At 37.6% G+C, this 17,568-nt stretch overlaps 1 protein-coding gene across 2 annotated transcripts in view; it reads left to right on the forward strand.

Annotated features, from left to right (window-relative positions):
- The window catches only part of SEMA6D (sema domain, transmembrane domain (TM), and cytoplasmic domain, (semaphorin) 6D), a 585,902-nt gene that overhangs the window by 408,502 nt on the left and 159,832 nt on the right, over positions 1–17,568 (forward strand). For both annotated transcript variants that reach the window (XM_011928555.1, XM_011928553.1), the window contains one exon: positions 4,986–5,017. The gene's annotated coding sequence lies outside the window, so the exon portion shown is untranslated. The remainder of the gene's footprint in view (positions 1–4,985; positions 5,018–17,568) is intronic.

A 17,568-nucleotide genomic window follows, 5' to 3' on the forward strand; every position in this document is an offset into this window, starting at 1 on the left:
AATATAATATTAGAGGTCCTTGCCAGAGTAATTAAGCAAGAGAAAGAAATAAAAGGCATCTAAGTAAGAAAGAAAGTGATGAAATTGTTGCTGTTTGCTGACAACATGATCCTATGTATAGGAAACCCTAAATACCCTATCAAAAAAAAACTGTTGGAAATGAAAAACAAATACAGTAAAGTTGCAGGATACAAAATCAACAAACAAAAAGCAGTAGTATTTCTATACACTAACAACAAATTATCCACAACAGAATTTTAAAAATTTTATTCACAATAGCTACAAAAACTAAAATACCTAGGAATACACTTAACCAAAGAGGTGAAAGATCTCTACAATGAAAACTATAAAACATTGATAAAAGAAATTGGAGAAGACACAAATACATGGAAATATATTCTGTCTGCATGCCTTGGAAAAATTAATATTGCCAAAATGTGCATACTACTCAAAGCAGTATACAGATTTGAAACAATTCCTATAAATATTGCAATGCCATTTTTTCACAGAAATAGAAAATAAAATCTTAACATTTATATGGCATTGCAAAGACACCAAATAACCAAAGCAATCTTGAGCAGGAAAAACAAAGCTGGAGGCATCACACTATTTGACTTTAAACTATATTACAAAGCTATAGTACACAGAATAACATCATACTGGCATAAAAATAGACACAACCAATAGAACAGAATAGTGAACCCAGAAATGAACTCACACATCAATGGTCTATTAATTTTTAACAAAAGTGCCAAGAACACAATCAGTAAGGGACAGTGGCTTTAATAAAGAGTGTTGGGAAAACTGGATATCCACATGCAGAAGAATGAAATTAGACCCATATCTCTCTCCACATACAAAAATAAAATCAAAATGGGTTAAGGGCTCAAATGCAAGTTCTGAAACTGTAAAACTAACTAGAAGAAAACATAGGAGAAAAAAACTACGCAACATTGGTTTGGGCAATTATTTTTTTAATTTGACCCAAAAAGCTGAAGAAACAAAACAAAAAATAGACAAAAGGCATTACATCAGACTAAAAATCTTCTCCATAGCAAGCAAACAACAGAGTGAAGAGAAAACCTACAGGTTGAGAGAAAATATTTGCAAGCAATACCTCTGAGAAGGGGTTAATATCCAAGATATATAAGAACTCAAAAACTCAATAGCAAAAAAATAAATAACTCAATTTAAAAATGGGCAACAGATATATGAAAATATGCTCAACATCAGTGATCATTAGGGAAATGATGAGATTATTACTTCCCACCTGTCAGAATGGCTATTATTAAAAAAATGATGCAAGATAACAAATATTGGTAAAGATGGGAGAAAAGAAAATCTTTGTACACTGCTGGTGAAAATGTAAATGAGTACAGCCATTATGGAAAACTGTGTGGAGATTCCTCAAAAAACTAAACACAGAACAACAATATGGTCCAGCAATTCCACTACTGGGTAGGTAGTCTAGGACTTAAAATTAGCATTTTGAAGAGATAGCTACACTCTCATGTTCATTACAGCATTATTTACAGTGTCCAAGATGTGAAAATTACTTAAGTATCAACCCGGGGATGAATGGATAAAGAAAAAGGGAAATATATACACGGTGGAATACTATACAGCCTTAATAATGAAGAAAATCTGTTTTGTGAGGCAACATGAGTGAACCTAGAGGATATTATGTTAAGTGAAATAGACCAAGAACGTAAGGAGAACAATTACATGTTCTCACTTATATATGGAGTCTAAAAGAATAAAACACATAGAAGCAGAGAGTAGATTAGTGATTACTGGAGGCTGGGGGTGGGGAGTTTGGGGAAGGAGAAAGATGTCCGTCGAAGGGCAGAAAGTTGCAGTTAGACAGCAGGAATAAATGATAACTATTTAAGTTGATGGATATGAAATTAGCTTGTTTCAATCATTCCACATCATTCGTGTGTGTGTGTATGTATAATATATATATAAAATAACATCACTGTGTACCCCCATAATTGTATGTAATTATAATGTGTCAAAAAATAAAATTAAATTTAAAAAACTAAGTTTAAAAAATATCACTCTGTTCAGTGTTTCCTAGGGTAAATAACTTTTTTAAATGATGGATGAAATAAAGGTAACATTTTTCTTTATTTCAGAAGAACTCTGAATTTATAATGTTGTGCACTAAGAATCTCTAAAAGGAGATTATACTGTAAAGCATCCAGCATCACCACCTCTTTGTTCCAAAACCAGGAAATCTCAAGGGATGATAATATTGTGTTCACTTCCATTTATGCAAACTGTGTGCCTATTGGAAAAGGCCATTCCACACTCAAGGACTTCATGTCACATATTTGGGCACTTCAGTGCCTTCAAAATATTAATATAATTGGAGGTTGAAAGGTTGATGCTGTCCCAAGCAAAGCATGAAGTGTTTCATGAATTGGTGGAAAATTAGGACCAGCAGGATGTCATGTGTCCATTTCAGTGTTTTGGTTCTAGGGAAATCCAAGACAGTACATGATTGATTAGGATTAATTGTATTTACTTACATAGTTCTCTTTGTGGATATTTTCATCTGAGCTGGGAAAGCACAAAAATTAAGCAGACACCTTTGAATTATTCAAACTGATGGTTAAAATAGCCCATTAATATTTCAGATCACCCCCCTGTACAAAATAATTCCTACATTAGTTCATCTCTCTGCATTAAAGTATCTGCACCTGAAAAAATTAAAAAGCTTGGGCTACATTTTTAAAAAGTCTTTCCAGCTGTAAGTGGTAAGGACTCTATTACTTACTTAAACAATATATGAGGGCCACATTAATTAGAGTGTATATCACCTAAGCTTTCTCCCTTTTTCAGTAATTGACAGATCACCAAGGCAAATAATGCTTAAGGCAGATCAGATATCTGTTTGGAAACGATAAAGAAAAACAATAGCAAATAATAAACAGGTTTTACTTATATGTTAAATACTGGTTTTCTCAAATTTAAATATTTGTTGAGTATGTACTCTGAGATAAGATAGCGACTTAAAACACCTTTCCACTCAAGGCTTGGCACTTAGCACACAGCCTGACGTCACTTTTCATGTCGTCCTAAGTCTGTGTTTCCCAAAGTGTGGTCGTGAGACCACCTACCAAATCATACTCGCTGGAAAAGCTTATTGATGAACATTCCTGGGTGCTAATCCTCTAGGGACACATTTCATAGAGCAGGCTAGAGCTCAGGAATCTGCATTGTTAACAAACTCCCCAACAGAATCTCATGCACACACATTTAAATACCACTTCCTCCAAGATGTAAATCACTGTGCTGGGAGTATAGCCAAATAAATAGTAGACGAGGGTCTGAGGTATCGTCACAGTAACAGGAGATTAATACCTCTGCGTTCTGGTAGCTCCCCTCACTTCACTCTAACCAATGGCAAGGAGGTCGCTGCTCCTCTGTTTCACCCCTTGTCTTGTCTGAAAGGTAAACAAACTTCGCCTAAGAAAAGCCTCTTCCAGAAAGTAGTTTCACCAACAAGTGGGCAAAGGGAGCAACAGAGAGGTTGGAGATCTAATGGGGAAATATCTGCCTTAAGTTTTTTTTTTCTCAAAAAGTAGATGGAGTTTGGAGAAACAAAGGTGATTCCAGGGTTCACTGTATAAACTATCCAAATGGATTTAGAGATGATAATATGAGTACATTTGGAACTAAGGCAAAGAACCAGTACACATATGATAATACAACTGAAAACACAGTCATTTGATTTTTATGAATACAATAATTTTAATATGCTTCCAGGCCTTGTTTTTCTTTTTTCTGTTTTCTTCTATTTTTGAAGTTCTCTGTATACTTGAATGTGGATTTTTTTCTTTTATAAATCCAGTCCACTAATGCATACAAAGCTCTTTTTCTGCCCTAAGGCTAAGAACATTCCAGGTGAACTAATCAATCAATTTTTGCCCATTAAGAAAGAGCACTAAAATAAAAAGAATCCTAACCTTTTGATGGATCTGCTAGTTGTTTGCTAAATACTTTCTTTTTTTAATGGCAAAACACCAAGAGGAGAAGCAGACTTTCACCTTAAGGAGAGGAAAAGCTTCCAGTTCCCAGGGAATTTGTAGCATTTGGGGAATTTGTACCATTTGGGGAATTTTTTTTTCAAATCCTGGAGTATTGGTCAATGATAGCATCACTTGGTGATAGTGGTGTTATTTTTAGTTAAGTCTTTCTAGCCCAAGTTGGAACATGTGCATATTTAAAATGTAGAATAAATGCTTTTGCAAAACAAACTGAGAACCAGGCGTGGTGTTTGGCTTAACTGAATACCTAACTCAGCAATAGCTTTTGCACAGTGTTGTTCAAAGTATCTTCCTTAAATTTTCAGATTCTTTGCCTTATATTATAGAATTGATGCAGTAACTGATTTATTTTGTAGGATCTGAAACTCCCAACTTATTATTTCCAGGTTCTGAGTGTTATACGACTGAACCTATTGGTAATATGTGTTGTTCCAACCTAGTTGTTAAATGAGAGAAGTTCATGAAGAAAAATGAGATATGATGTTACATTTCATTAAACAGCTGTCTCAGCCCAAAGAAATGTTTCTCTTATCTGTAGAAGATAAAATAAGACATAGCTGACCAGAGATCTTCAAATTTTAAAAGTTGAACAACAACAACAGCAACAACAAAAAAAAAAACCAGATGTTTCACAAGCATAGTGTCTAGCCTACCACGGTGTTTTACTCTGGTCTTCTGGTGGATGCTTTTCCTCAGCTGAACATATTCCTAACTAATAGTGGAAATCAATAGAGAAATTGGATTCAGGTTAGAATCCAACTTAGCTTAAGCCATTATTACTTCAAGCAAGAGCTACATAAAATTAGAGAATGACAATCTGATTTGCTAAATTAATAAGCACACCACAACTATGTTTAACTCAGTATTGTGGTTTTAAAGGTCAGAAGTAATAGAAAATCAATCCATTTCTCTTTTCTTTTCTTTTTTCAGGTTTTTGACCAGACAAGCCAACCTTTTTCAAGGTAAACAACATTATACTATTCTCCAATTTGTTGGCAAAATCCAGCAAATTGTTATTGGTTTTAGATAAATTTTTGCTGTATGTCAAATGAGTGAGACATTCAAATGGTGCTCAGAATTAGAGTTTACTGGTGATGTTAGTGATGCGAGCATGCTATGAATATTGCTTAACTAAGTACCGGACTTAACAGAAATTGAGAGAGAGAGAATGAGAGAGAGAGAGACAGTGTGTGTGTGTGTATCTTTTTCTTGCCCAATCAGCCCTTTTATGATACAGCAGACTCTTTGTCTCTGATGTTCAAAGACAGAAGAAGGTTCCTTTGTGAGCAGCTGTGGCAGGGCCTTGCATCTCTCCAAAGCCTATTTTGGAAGAATTAGAAAGCCAAGTGCCCCCAGCACAGCCCTAACCTTTCAGCTTTGGTGAGGCCTTCCTGTCCAACTCCAGCAGGAGAGTATTAGCCAAGTTGTTTAACTTTCCAGGAGTATCTGTAAAAATTAGCAATTGAAGATGTGTTAATCATATTAAATAACATAATAGGGATCCTTTTTTATTTCATTAGAAAATCAGAATGCATCTGATGTGCACCATCTGGTTTGTGAATACAGGAATAAGTTTTCAACAGGGCACATTTCCAAGTTCTATGTTTCGTATGCTTCAGAAGGAAAAACCTGTAAGCAGCTCTATTTTTAATGAGAGCGATGCTAAAGCTAATAAGGTTGGGGTGGATTTCTAGTATGTGCCTTTTCTCCTAAACTACATGTGTTTGCAATACGTTTGGCAGACATGTCCTGTTGAGAGGCTGGGCTTCCAATTGAAGATTTTAAAGTTCTCCATGTGTTAATTGGAAAATAGAGAAAGCTATCATTGTAGTAGAGCATCTGGCTTCCTAGATATTAATTATGGGCCCATCTACTCATAAAGACTAGTATTTTAATGTTATCTCCTGTTATTTCCTATGTTAATTCCAGAGATTATAAGTTTTCAGGTCACGGAAAAAGTCAAGTTAAACTTCATTATGTATTGTATGCTTTTTAAAAATGTCTTTTAGATGCAGTCACCATACATAATAAGCAGAAACAAAATAATAATAAAATATCAGATTTACTATTGCTACCCCCATACCGAGTTCTTAAAATATATTTTTTATTTAAACAAAAATATAATTCTGGAATGTAGTCATCTTACTGTATGAAACAGAAACATACTTGGATCACAAACCTGCTTTAGAGGAGTAATTCCTTCAGTTTCTTCCATAATTTTTACAAGTCTGTACAGTAACAAACAGGATTTGTGAGACAATATAATGTTCTTCCTAACCTCTCAGTAACTGGAGGCATCATCTGTATGTATTCCACAAGTCCAGCTCATGCTGATGAAGGAAGTATAATTACATTACAGGCAATCTCATCTAAGGTAATTACAATTGTCACCGTCAATCCAATTAAACAGGATAACTAACTCTACTGAGTCAGAAGCACCATAAAGCTTTCTGAGTAAATCCAGGCTTTGGGATAAGGATGTGATTAGAATTTTGAGAATTTTCGTTTGCTAAAATACTGTTGCGTATACAAATAGATAACAATGTTGGGAGAGGGGGTTGGTGGGGAGAGATTGGCTATAGATAGGCTTTGTTTTTTCTTGTCTCATTTACTGGTCAATTTCTTATTTCTAAGCCAGAAATCACTGTAGATTCTCAGCATCAAACTTCAGGCCACATAACATCATTATGGAAAGGTTACCCCAGCATCACAACATCCTAATGCTCTGCTGTTCCCATCTGGCCTCTCGTCCTGAATCAAGCCTGGATCTCATTATTCCTTCAGAGACCTTTCATCTTGTTCCAGTTGTAACGATGCAAAACACCATCTCCTGAGCTCCAGCCCTGCCTTTGCAGGATGGAGGAAGTTGGCTCAAATAACAGTCCCCCACCCCTGAAACTCGTGCACTGGTTTGCACAGGGTCAGTGTGGGAGGTAACGTGCAACATCACTAAGAATTACAGAGGTATAATGACAAGTGGATAGGATGCACTTCTCAAAGATTTCACTTCTGTCTCTATAGTCCAGGCAAGAGGATAAGCTTTGGATAACAGAACTCAGAGAATGAGAAGTGGGAACGCTACTGGGCACTGTGACTAAGACTGATAAAGGGCCCAAGTGAGATGGCATATGCTTTCATTACATGATACACTATGTGAAGATACTGGTGTTTTCTTTATGGTTTTTCATATGTAAAGAGATATAGGAGATAAACTTCTTCATCAGGGGGTAGAAGGGGAGAGTTTACAATCTGATGTGAATGGCTCCCTTAGTCACCACTCACCACTCAGCATCATCTCTCAGAAGCCCACACCCTGGCTTTTCTGTCCTGTAGCTGAGACCTTCTGCCTGTCTCCATTTCTTCTTATGTGTTTTTCATGCCTCTCACACTCCTTGCCACTCGTGGTTGCCTTTTGTCTTTGTCCATATAGGAACTTCCAATCCTGCTTTAGAACTTACCTCCTTCAGGAAAGCAAATGTCACTGAAGTGTGGGAGTGGAGTGGAGAAAAGAGTAGGTAGGAAGAGGGCTGAGCTCAATTTTATATTCCACGACTAACTGGTTCTGACTTTCTCAAGAAGTCACCAAAGCTAGCTGAGTCCGAGTTCCTCATCTGTAATACGAAGATGTTACCATCTGTCCCACCAACCCCATTTTACTTAATTTCATTGTGAGTGTCTAAAGTGAAGTTATGAATGTGCAAAAAGTCCCTCATAATTTATAAATTCCTTACAAATTTCAGGGAATATATATAATTATTATTATTATTAAGTCCCCTCCCCCTCGCCTGAATTACTTCCTTCTGTTGACTCCTGCAGCCCTTGCAATTTAAATGGTACTTCTTAAAATGTCCTCTTTTATTTCCTGGTATATTGTTTCTGTTCTTTCTGTTTCCTTTTGAGCGTCTAAGAACCCAAAGGCTGGCCTGTGTTGCTTACTTCTTTTCTGTTTTTCCTAACATTAAATTTATTTTCTGACCCCCTAAGATAGAGTGATTTGTCGAGGCACTGTATTGTGTTTATACCCTCTTTTGTTTTCCTCCCACAATTGCAAGCATACAGCCCAACTTAGTCTTGAAGAAGTCAGGCTGCAGCATCAGATAATGAGCATAGAAAGGCCCAGGTAGGAACCAGAGGCAGAGGCCCACTGTGATGCTCTTGGCAATGACTAAGACCATGGCCTGACCCTGGGAGATGGAGAGGAGGGAGTCTCATAGTGCCTGAGACTGAGTTTCTTATCTTTCTAATAGGATAGAGATCAAAACCAAATTAATTTGACTTTAAAAAATAAAGAAAAGAGACATTCCTTGCACATCCAAGTTTGTGGACTAAAACTTTACTTAAAGAAAGTGCTTAACACATAATTGTTATTACAGGATGCAATTCCTAAAAAGATTCTAGAATCCATCCGGTCAGATAAACTTAAGAGAAAAATAGAGCCTAGAAAGTCTTGAACTATTTCTTTTCTTAGGGGTAGAAGTGGGTATCGTTCTACTACTTATTTAAAGATAACTAAACAGGGATATCCTAATAGATTCAATTAAAATTATGGAAGAAATAGTCCAGGAGACATCTTGAAACTTGAAACCTTGTGAGATTGAATTAACTATTTTAAATATTCAGAATTTTCATTAACATACAATATATGTTACACTTACAATACTTGTTATGTTTGAAATTCAGAGAGTAATTTGTTAGATTCTTTGTCTTTTAAAACTCCAGGATCCATCCTTGGTGGATTTTATGACAAGGCCTGTAAAATGGAGTATAAGGAATTATTCACTGTAATAGTCAGCTGGAGTGCAGTGGCATGATCTCGGCTCACTGCAAGCTCCGCCACCCGGTTCATGCCATTCTCCTGCCTCAGCCTCCCGAGTAACTGGGACTACAGGTGCCCACCACCACTATGCCTGGCTAATTTTTTGTTTGTTTGTTTGTTTGTTTGTATTTTTAGTAGAGACAAGGTTTCACTGTGTTTGCCAGGATGGTCTCGATCTCCTGACCTCGCTATCTGCTGCTTCAGCCTCCCAAAGTGCTGGGATTACAGGCATGAGCCACTGGGCCTGGCCTCACTGTAATAGTTATCTGCTGCTGTGTAACCAATATCCCTGAAATTTCACAGCTTAAAACAAACGTGCCGACTCACATAATTTCTGAGGGTCAGGAATCTGAGAGCTGTTTTGTGCAAGGTCTCTCAGGAGGCAAATCTAAGATGTTGGTACCTCAGCCATCTGAATGCTGGGCTGCGAGCGGAGGGTCCACTTCCCCAAGAGCTCATCAACATGGCTGTTGGCAGAGCCCTCTGCTTCTCATTAACTATTACTAGGAGGTTCAATTCCTTACATGTTCGCCTCTCCATAGGCCAATTGAGTGTCCTCAAGACATGGCGTCAGATTTCTTCCACAGTGAGTGATCTGAGACAGAGAGAAAGGATCAGATAGGAAAAGAGAACAAGCAATAAATCCAAAAGGCTTTTACTCACACCAGCCAGCTCGGACACCAACTGGGTGTCCAACAATTCTATTCAATTCTGATACCAATTCCCAGAGTTAGTGCAGACACCCCGGGTCAAGGGCTTAATCCCATAAGACTGCTTCTACTTCCGATGCCAACTGCCAATGGAATGTTTAGGCTACCTTTCAGGGAACAACACCTCCCCGACTCAGACATTTCCCTGACCACATCCCCGATCCCCACCAGGCAGCCCAGGATCAGTGATTTGCTAGAATTACTCACAGAACTCAGGAAAGCACTCTACTTGCTATTACAGGTTTATTATAAAGGATACAATTCAGGAACAGCCAAATGGAAGAGATTCATAGAAGGTATGGGGGTTGGGGGCATCTATACACTCTCCATGTGCACCTCCACGTGTTTACCAACCCGGAAGCTCTTCCAGTCCGCCATTGTTTAGGGGCTTTTATGGAGGTTTTATTAAATAAGCACAATTAATTACATCACTGACCATTCATGATTAACTCAATTTCTAACCCCTTTTCCCTCCCTGGAGGTTAGGGGTTGGGGATGAAAGTTTCAAGCTTCTAATCAAGGCTTGGTCTTTCTGATGACCTGCCTCCATCTTGAAGCTATCCAGAGGCCTACTAAGAGTTACCTCATTAGAACACATATGCTCCTATCACCCTACTACTTTTTTTATAGAGAGAGGGGCGGTGCAGGGTGGATTTAATTTATGTAGTAGCGACTCAGGGCCCAGTTAGAGCTGGCAGAGTTGGGGAATCTATAACCTTAAATGGCATCCCTCCTCCCCTTCCCCCTTGGAGACCAGTCCTCAAAACACTTGGATGGGGCTCTCTGGGTTGTACAGAAGATAGTCCAGTTGAAAACAGAGAGAGATCTGAGAATAAGGCTGTCCCCAAGTCAGGGGAAGTCCAGGGCTGGAGATAGTTCTCTGTGTGGTGGTCCAGGCCTGGAGATAGTTCTCTGTGTGGTGGTCCAGGGGTTTGAGGGAACAGAGGTTCCCAGGGCTTTAGGAGTTCTGTGCCAGGCACTATGGACAAAGATAGAATGTCTTTCTTATTATATCACAAAGCCACAGTACCTTTTATGACCTAGCTTCAGAAGTGACATGCCATCACTTCTGCTGTATTCTCTTGGTCACGAAGACCAATTATGATACAGTGTAGGAGGGAACTGTACAAGGACTTGAATACCAAGAGGCAGGAATCATTGGAGCCCATGTTGGAGGCTGGCTGCACATCCACCGTGATTTTTCTACCTTTATCTACAGATGTTTCAAGGAAATTTGGTGTCCCCTTGAATGTGGTTTGAATATGCTCATAATGTGATTCCTCGGCTAAATGATGATATGTTATCTATTTACATTACTAAACTCTTGGTGGCCCTTGCACATGTGAGCTGTTGAAAGAAAAACTTGCTTGAAATTCTCACAGGAATTCTCAAGGCCTGAAAATGGTATATGTGTTCCATTCAAACTGGCAATGGAGAGATGCCTGGCCCAAACCGCAGAACCTGGGCTGCACTAATATTCCTGCTGCTGAATTGTGCCATGACCTCCAATTTCCCATCCTTAAAATCCAAGAATCAAGGGAGATGATCTATGTTGAACATTCTTGTGCCAAATTAGAAACTAGCCTAAGAAGGCTCAGATAAAATTGTTTGATAATTATGATAAGGACCTCATCAGATACCTTTTGGTGAAGGTGAGATCAAGGGTCTAGGAATATGTTTAGTTGATTTGTAGAACTACATTTCTTTTTAAAAAGGAGTTTATTAAAATCATATAGGACTTCCCCAGTCAGTCACCACATACTCTAATTGACCCATAAAATGTTATCTCCGGCATGACACTTTATAATTGACCAATATGGTTAGATCACAGATCATATAACTAACAAGCAACCTTAGAAATTTCCCACTTTCTCAATTTATGGATAGACAAATGGAGGTTCATCAAGATTAATGACTGTCTCCAGGTAACAAAGCAAGCTAGTGGCGGCAGCAGCGTGTAACTCAGAACGTCTGGATCCTTGTCCCTTTCCACTTGCCTACTATACCAAGTAGTTGGTGTGTATTTCCTCTATCATGCTAGGTAAATATCTACTTATCTTTTATTTAAAACAAACAGACATACAGTTTGAGAAGGAAAGCATTATTAGCTTGAAGGGAAAAGTGCCCATGTGTCTAAGAAAATATTTTCATTTAACAGTGCAGGCCTAATTAAGATGCAGTCCTCTGTTTTATAAATCTTGCAAATGTGTAACCTTATTCTTACGAGAAGAAGCTGCTTTGGAGAACCATGAAATATGGGCTTGTAGCCCATTTACATTATACTGTGTGACATGTGAGGTATTGATGAAGCATTGGAAGGAGTACACTGGCCTTTCTTTAAGGAGAGAGAAGCTGGTGGAAGATAAGTGATAATTCTGCAGATAGGCAAAAGGCCTAGGGAGAGGATGCCAGGAGTATGCTGGGCTTCTGCCAAACATTTCTCTGGCCACTTTGTTTTCCTGTCATTTCTCTTTGTCTTATCTTATCCCTTTCAAAGGTTTTTGCACTGTCTGTTATAACTGTGGTCATAATTTGACCTAAGAGAGTACTGTATATTCTCCACCCTCAAGATTATTATTTAAAAGTTTTCCAGCTTACATGTAAACAAAGACCATTCTTTTTGCAGTCAAGATAATATTATTATGGAATGGTTCATTTGTGTGCCGAGTGGGAGTAGACTTGGATTTTCTGCCGTCTCCTTAAAGGAACATGATGATAATTTACTTACTTAGATGATTTAAAAGATATAAAAATATTTAATCCATAGATTACTAATTCATAAACTTCTCTACCTCCTCCTCTGTCACTGGCAATTATATTTTCTAGATTAACCTCAATGAACTATTAATGACCAAAAACTAGACTAATTACATATACTGGGGATGATTTTACTTTCAGAGGAATTTTCATCTGTAGACTTCAACAATAGAAAATGAGCTTCCTCCTTACCTCTTTTGGTGAGGAGAAAACAGTTATACAATACTTGATTTGCTAGATTTTCATCAAAATTGCAAAGTTACCAACTATTATCCGGTGGAGGAAAGCTACTCCTCTTGCTTTTCCTCATTATTCCCTTCATAGTTTATCTTCCCGGTTAAAAAGCAGTTTCAAGAACTCATAAGCATCAAATTGCCTCCTATATTTGGGTATGAACATATATATGTCATTACTTACAAAAGTATATTATGTGTAAATCATATATGTATATATAATCCTTATATAATATTTTCTCTAGATCCAAATTCAATAATAATTCAATCTCCCTCTGCCCAAAATCCGTATTTTATTTATCTGAAGTATATATATTTAAATCATACTTTCAGCACCTTGTTTCTGGTACAATTAAATGAACATTTGTAATGCTGAATCCTTTTACCTTTGCATGTCATTGTAACCTCCAATAATTTCCTACAGGACCAAACTATAAATTATATAAAAATAAGCATTAACACATTTTTCTCCTGGAATTATTACAGAACACTCTGCTTATGTCTAGCCTGTATTCATATATTTGATTCTGGTTCATACATTTATAGAAAACATTATAAGTGAGAATTTGATGCATTCTTCCTGTATTCATTGAACTTACATAAACACTTGATGCAATGGCTTAATGTTGTATCATGAATTTTCACTGATTGTCAGACTTGGGACGTTTAAGCGGCCACGTTAGTTGTGCCATAACACAGATTGTGTCACAAATAGAAGAACGGAGTAGCCATAGGGTTTCTGGCTGTAACTTTTGCATGTATGGTTACCATTATAGCCCATTACGTAGATTTTAATAAATAAAACATTTGTAAATGAAATTAGATATAGAGGGAAGGAGATGTGTATATACCATTCTACAGTGGAAAAACCATGTTGAGATATATATTTGGGGCAGTATTCACTAGTTTATTGTGACCAGCATGTTCCTACATGTTTGGAGCTTGATGTAATGTACAAATATGAGTCTACAAGTTTAAAAACAGAAAACAGAAGACTTTTCAGAGGCCGGTTTTTTCTTCCTATTTAGATATGTATTTGCTTAACTTGCCCCTCAATAGAGGAGCAACTCCCTTAAACTTTTGAAGGTACATATATGCAGGTCTTAATTGACCCCAAAGGAGGCCTTTGAACTTCACTGCTTCTGAAACATATTTAAAATTTAAGTCTTTCTGCACTAAAATAGCATATATATGTGACGTGTAAATCAAAAGGCTTACTAAATCTTTATCCCCGTAACCCAATTAACCTGGATTTATCCCCTACTTGCTCATGCAGGAAGTCCATGACTGTAAATGTGCCCCTCTCCAAGTCCTCCTAGGCGTTCCCAGGTGATATCGCATGTGTACTCAGAGGCAATTTTCTCAGCACATGCATTTACTTTACTTGAGGCTCCACCAGGAAGGACACCCTCTCCCACTGCCTGCTACTGCCCCTGCAGCTCCAGCAGCCCTGCTGCCTTCTGCAGCATCCATTAGGCACTGCACGTGTGCTCTGTTCTGCCTAATGACCCTGTCTTTCTTCCTGCTCCATCCAGCCTGGTCATTATCTCCTGGTGGCTGCTTTGAGGATATCCAGACTGTCCAGCAGCCTGCAATAGAGTAAGGAGAATTGATTTCTTCTGTGTTTAAAGAGGGGTCCTAAGGAATTATTTCTTGACTCTCAGTGAGTTAGACAGTTTAACACAAAAGTTCTGTTTTTGCTTCTAGCCCTTTCTTCCTCCAGGACCTAGCCACGTTTCATGATACAGGCCATAGGCTGACTTCCTACTCTTCACCAGTGCCTAGGAAACGTATGTAAGCAAGATTATCTCTGCTGGCTGTCTCTTCCGTTAGGGTGGGTTCTTCCCAGAAAGATAATTAGTGCCACAGCCTAACCCTATTAGACTTCTACTGAGCCACCACATAAGATCAACACACATGCCCAGCTTTATTTGAATTCCAACAGTGGATTAACCTTTAACCACATCTCCTCATCCCCAAGAAAAACTCTGGGCTCTATTTGAATACATTGTGTGATGATACCTTAATACCTGTGTGATGAAAAGTTGCAGACGTGTCTAAACCTTAATGATGAAGAATAACAGGCTGAAGCTCAGGCAAACGCCCCCGCCACCATGTGTACATTTATCATTTTTCACTCTTTTGAAGAAATCACTTTCATCATCTGCTTCCTTCCTAGATATATCTCACTCATACAGAGTATAATAATTTATTCTTGGTACCATTTTTCTTCCAAACTCTTAATATAAGTAGCAATACTCTATGCTGAAATATTAAAAAAAGAAATTTTCCCGGCACTTACGTGTTTTTCTACTGCTGAAAATATAGTTAATAAGCTACAGAAATGCCCAACATGGTTGTTTCCAAAGTAGAGAGCAGATGAAAGAAAGCAGGACAGGAAAGGAAACTGATACTCCTATAGCTCATTTCAAAGTGGATTAAGTTATTTAAGGAATGACTATATGTTATATGGCAGTTAAAAAGATTTTAAAACATCTAGATATGCTCAGAGCATATGTCTTTATATGGCAAATGGCACACAGATGACGGAGATTTTATCGTCATCCCTAATGTAGGTAGCACCTAGTAGTGAGAACATATGAAATCCCAGCCTAAGGAGGCAACACAAAGGCACCTGAGTCAAGGTTGCACATAATTGATTAGCCTACCCACCGCCACCTTCCTACACACACACACACACACACACACTCACACACACTCACATGCACACAAGCACACACAAACATGTAGGAGTCTAGGACTTAGTTGCAGAATCTGTGCTACCGACACCAGTTTTTACATTTGTCTACATTTCAGCTGCAAGATACCTTGCCTTTTTTATACCCTAGATGTCTAATAATGATTGAGTGATGACAACATGCTATCATATGTATTAAAATATTTTCCAATACATTTTTAAAAGATGGGAAAATAGTCAAAATTTTGTAAGATTTAGGAAAATACTCAAGCCAAAACATTAAGGGAAAAACCAGATTATAGCACTTTGCAAACAATATAATGAACATGTGTGTGTGTTTATAGGTACAAAGTGCACAAAATATACTTATCAGCATGCTAACATAATTACAGGGAATGTTTTTTGTAGATTTTTCTAGAAGGTCCATATTTTCTATAATGAACATATATTAATTTGGTAAAGAAAAAATGGGGCCTTGTATAGAAACGTAAATCTTAGTAGAACAATGTTTACAGATAGTTATGACATAAAGGATTAGTGCAAATTTCACAGTCCTGGAGCACTAGAAAAAGCATTAAATTGTTTCTAAGGAAGGAAAGCTCATCCTATAAGAGCCACTAAAGTGAAAGTTAATAAATCAACGTCAAAAGTTATGTTTTCAGAGAGACTGTGATTTTGATTAAGCTGAAGCAAAGTGGCCACATTGAAGTGGAGCCAGTGCACGATGGAAAATACATGTAAGAACTGCTTAACAGTGGCATTGAGAAAAGGGTGCAGAAATAAAGATGCCAGGTGAAAATAGAGTGTGAGGGAATGAAGGGGAAATGAATAAGAACAGAAAGGAGAGATGTGAGTTTCTGCTCCTTGGCTTTCTCCTGAGTTTAGATAATCATGTCTATGAAGTGGAATTAGTTGGCTAGGTGTTGAAGCTGATTGGTGGGCACTGGAATGGTTGTTCTGGAGAGAATGATATTGTCTCCACAGTATAAATTTCATAACAAAAACAATGCCCTGTATGCTACCCCTGAGGCCATACCATTGTCCGTTTGCATGTTTGGATTTGTAATTGGCTCCTTAAAAGAATTGAACCTGCAGTTTGGTGACCAACCTAGGGGCTCGTGGTGACTAAGACAGAACTTTCTACTGAGAAAATAAGCAATTTTGAGAACGAAATACAAATGCAATGCAATCATCAGTCCCTTGCCTGCCTAAACAAGAAATTCTATGTATTTCTTCCTTTGGGGCAAAGTTAACACAGTAAATTATTACATTAGAGAGTAATGCCGTTAAAAATTGGTGAGGTGTAAGAAGCTCTTATCCAAAATGATGCCATGAGGGGTAAGCTTGTAGATACCACATGCTCCTTTTCATGGTTATTACTTGTTTTCTCTGATTTCCTGGATTTCTACTGTGGTTTCTCACTGTTTCCAGTGGTCTCCAAACCCTTCTCATTTGTCCCTTGCATTGTGTCTGGGCTTAGAAAATGTTTGTGTCAGAGAGCAAGGGCTCAAGGAGCTTTCTTGTGAATGCAGGGCATGGGCTTTAGCACTCAGACTTTTATGAAGATGATTTTGACAACTCAAAGGCTTTGTTTATTTTTTATTTTTTATTTTTTTGGTGTCTGGAATGTTGAGATTGACAAATAGGTGAGTTCTTATAAATTAAGTGATATCAAACCATTGTTCTCTTGGCAACTTGCTATAAATCTGCAAATTTTACAACTTATTTTCTAGATCTTGTAGTTACAAACACATTAACAATGCTAATGTAGAATTTAAAGTGTAGAACACATTTCAGAATGTTGTCAGTGTTTTTATGAAAAATATAATGTCGGTGAATTTTAAACTCTATGGAGCCTACCACTACACTTTATTTTTCCATTTTTTTTTGAGATAAAGAATACCTCTGATTATTCTAAAATCTAAGGAAGTTCAAATATGTACATCTCCATAATTTGGAGCTAAATAACTGTTTGCAATCACAGCATTGAAAAAGCCTCTAGCCCCACACATACACCCTCACACAATAATATGTTTCATCTGAACTCACTCTATCCTACATCTTCAGTTGGTGGGAGGGTAGGTTTGAGACTCATTTATTCATTCATTAGGTTACATTTTAAGTTTCCCCTGCATTTTCAGCACTGTGTTAATGAATATTTCGTGCATTTCTCATCAAATATTTATTGAGGCCCTGTATGCATCAGTCTCCTCCCAGGTTTTGGGGATATAATAGTGAACAGGACAGACAAAGCCTCCTCAGTCAGAAAGCTTAAAATTCTCTTGGGGGAAGATAGCAA

This window comes from Colobus angolensis, unplaced genomic scaffold (genome assembly GCF_000951035.1).
Source record: "Colobus angolensis palliatus isolate OR3802 unplaced genomic scaffold, Cang.pa_1.0 Scaffold78, whole genome shotgun sequence".
In the NCBI taxonomy this organism is placed as follows: domain Eukaryota; kingdom Metazoa; phylum Chordata; class Mammalia; order Primates; family Cercopithecidae; genus Colobus; species Colobus angolensis.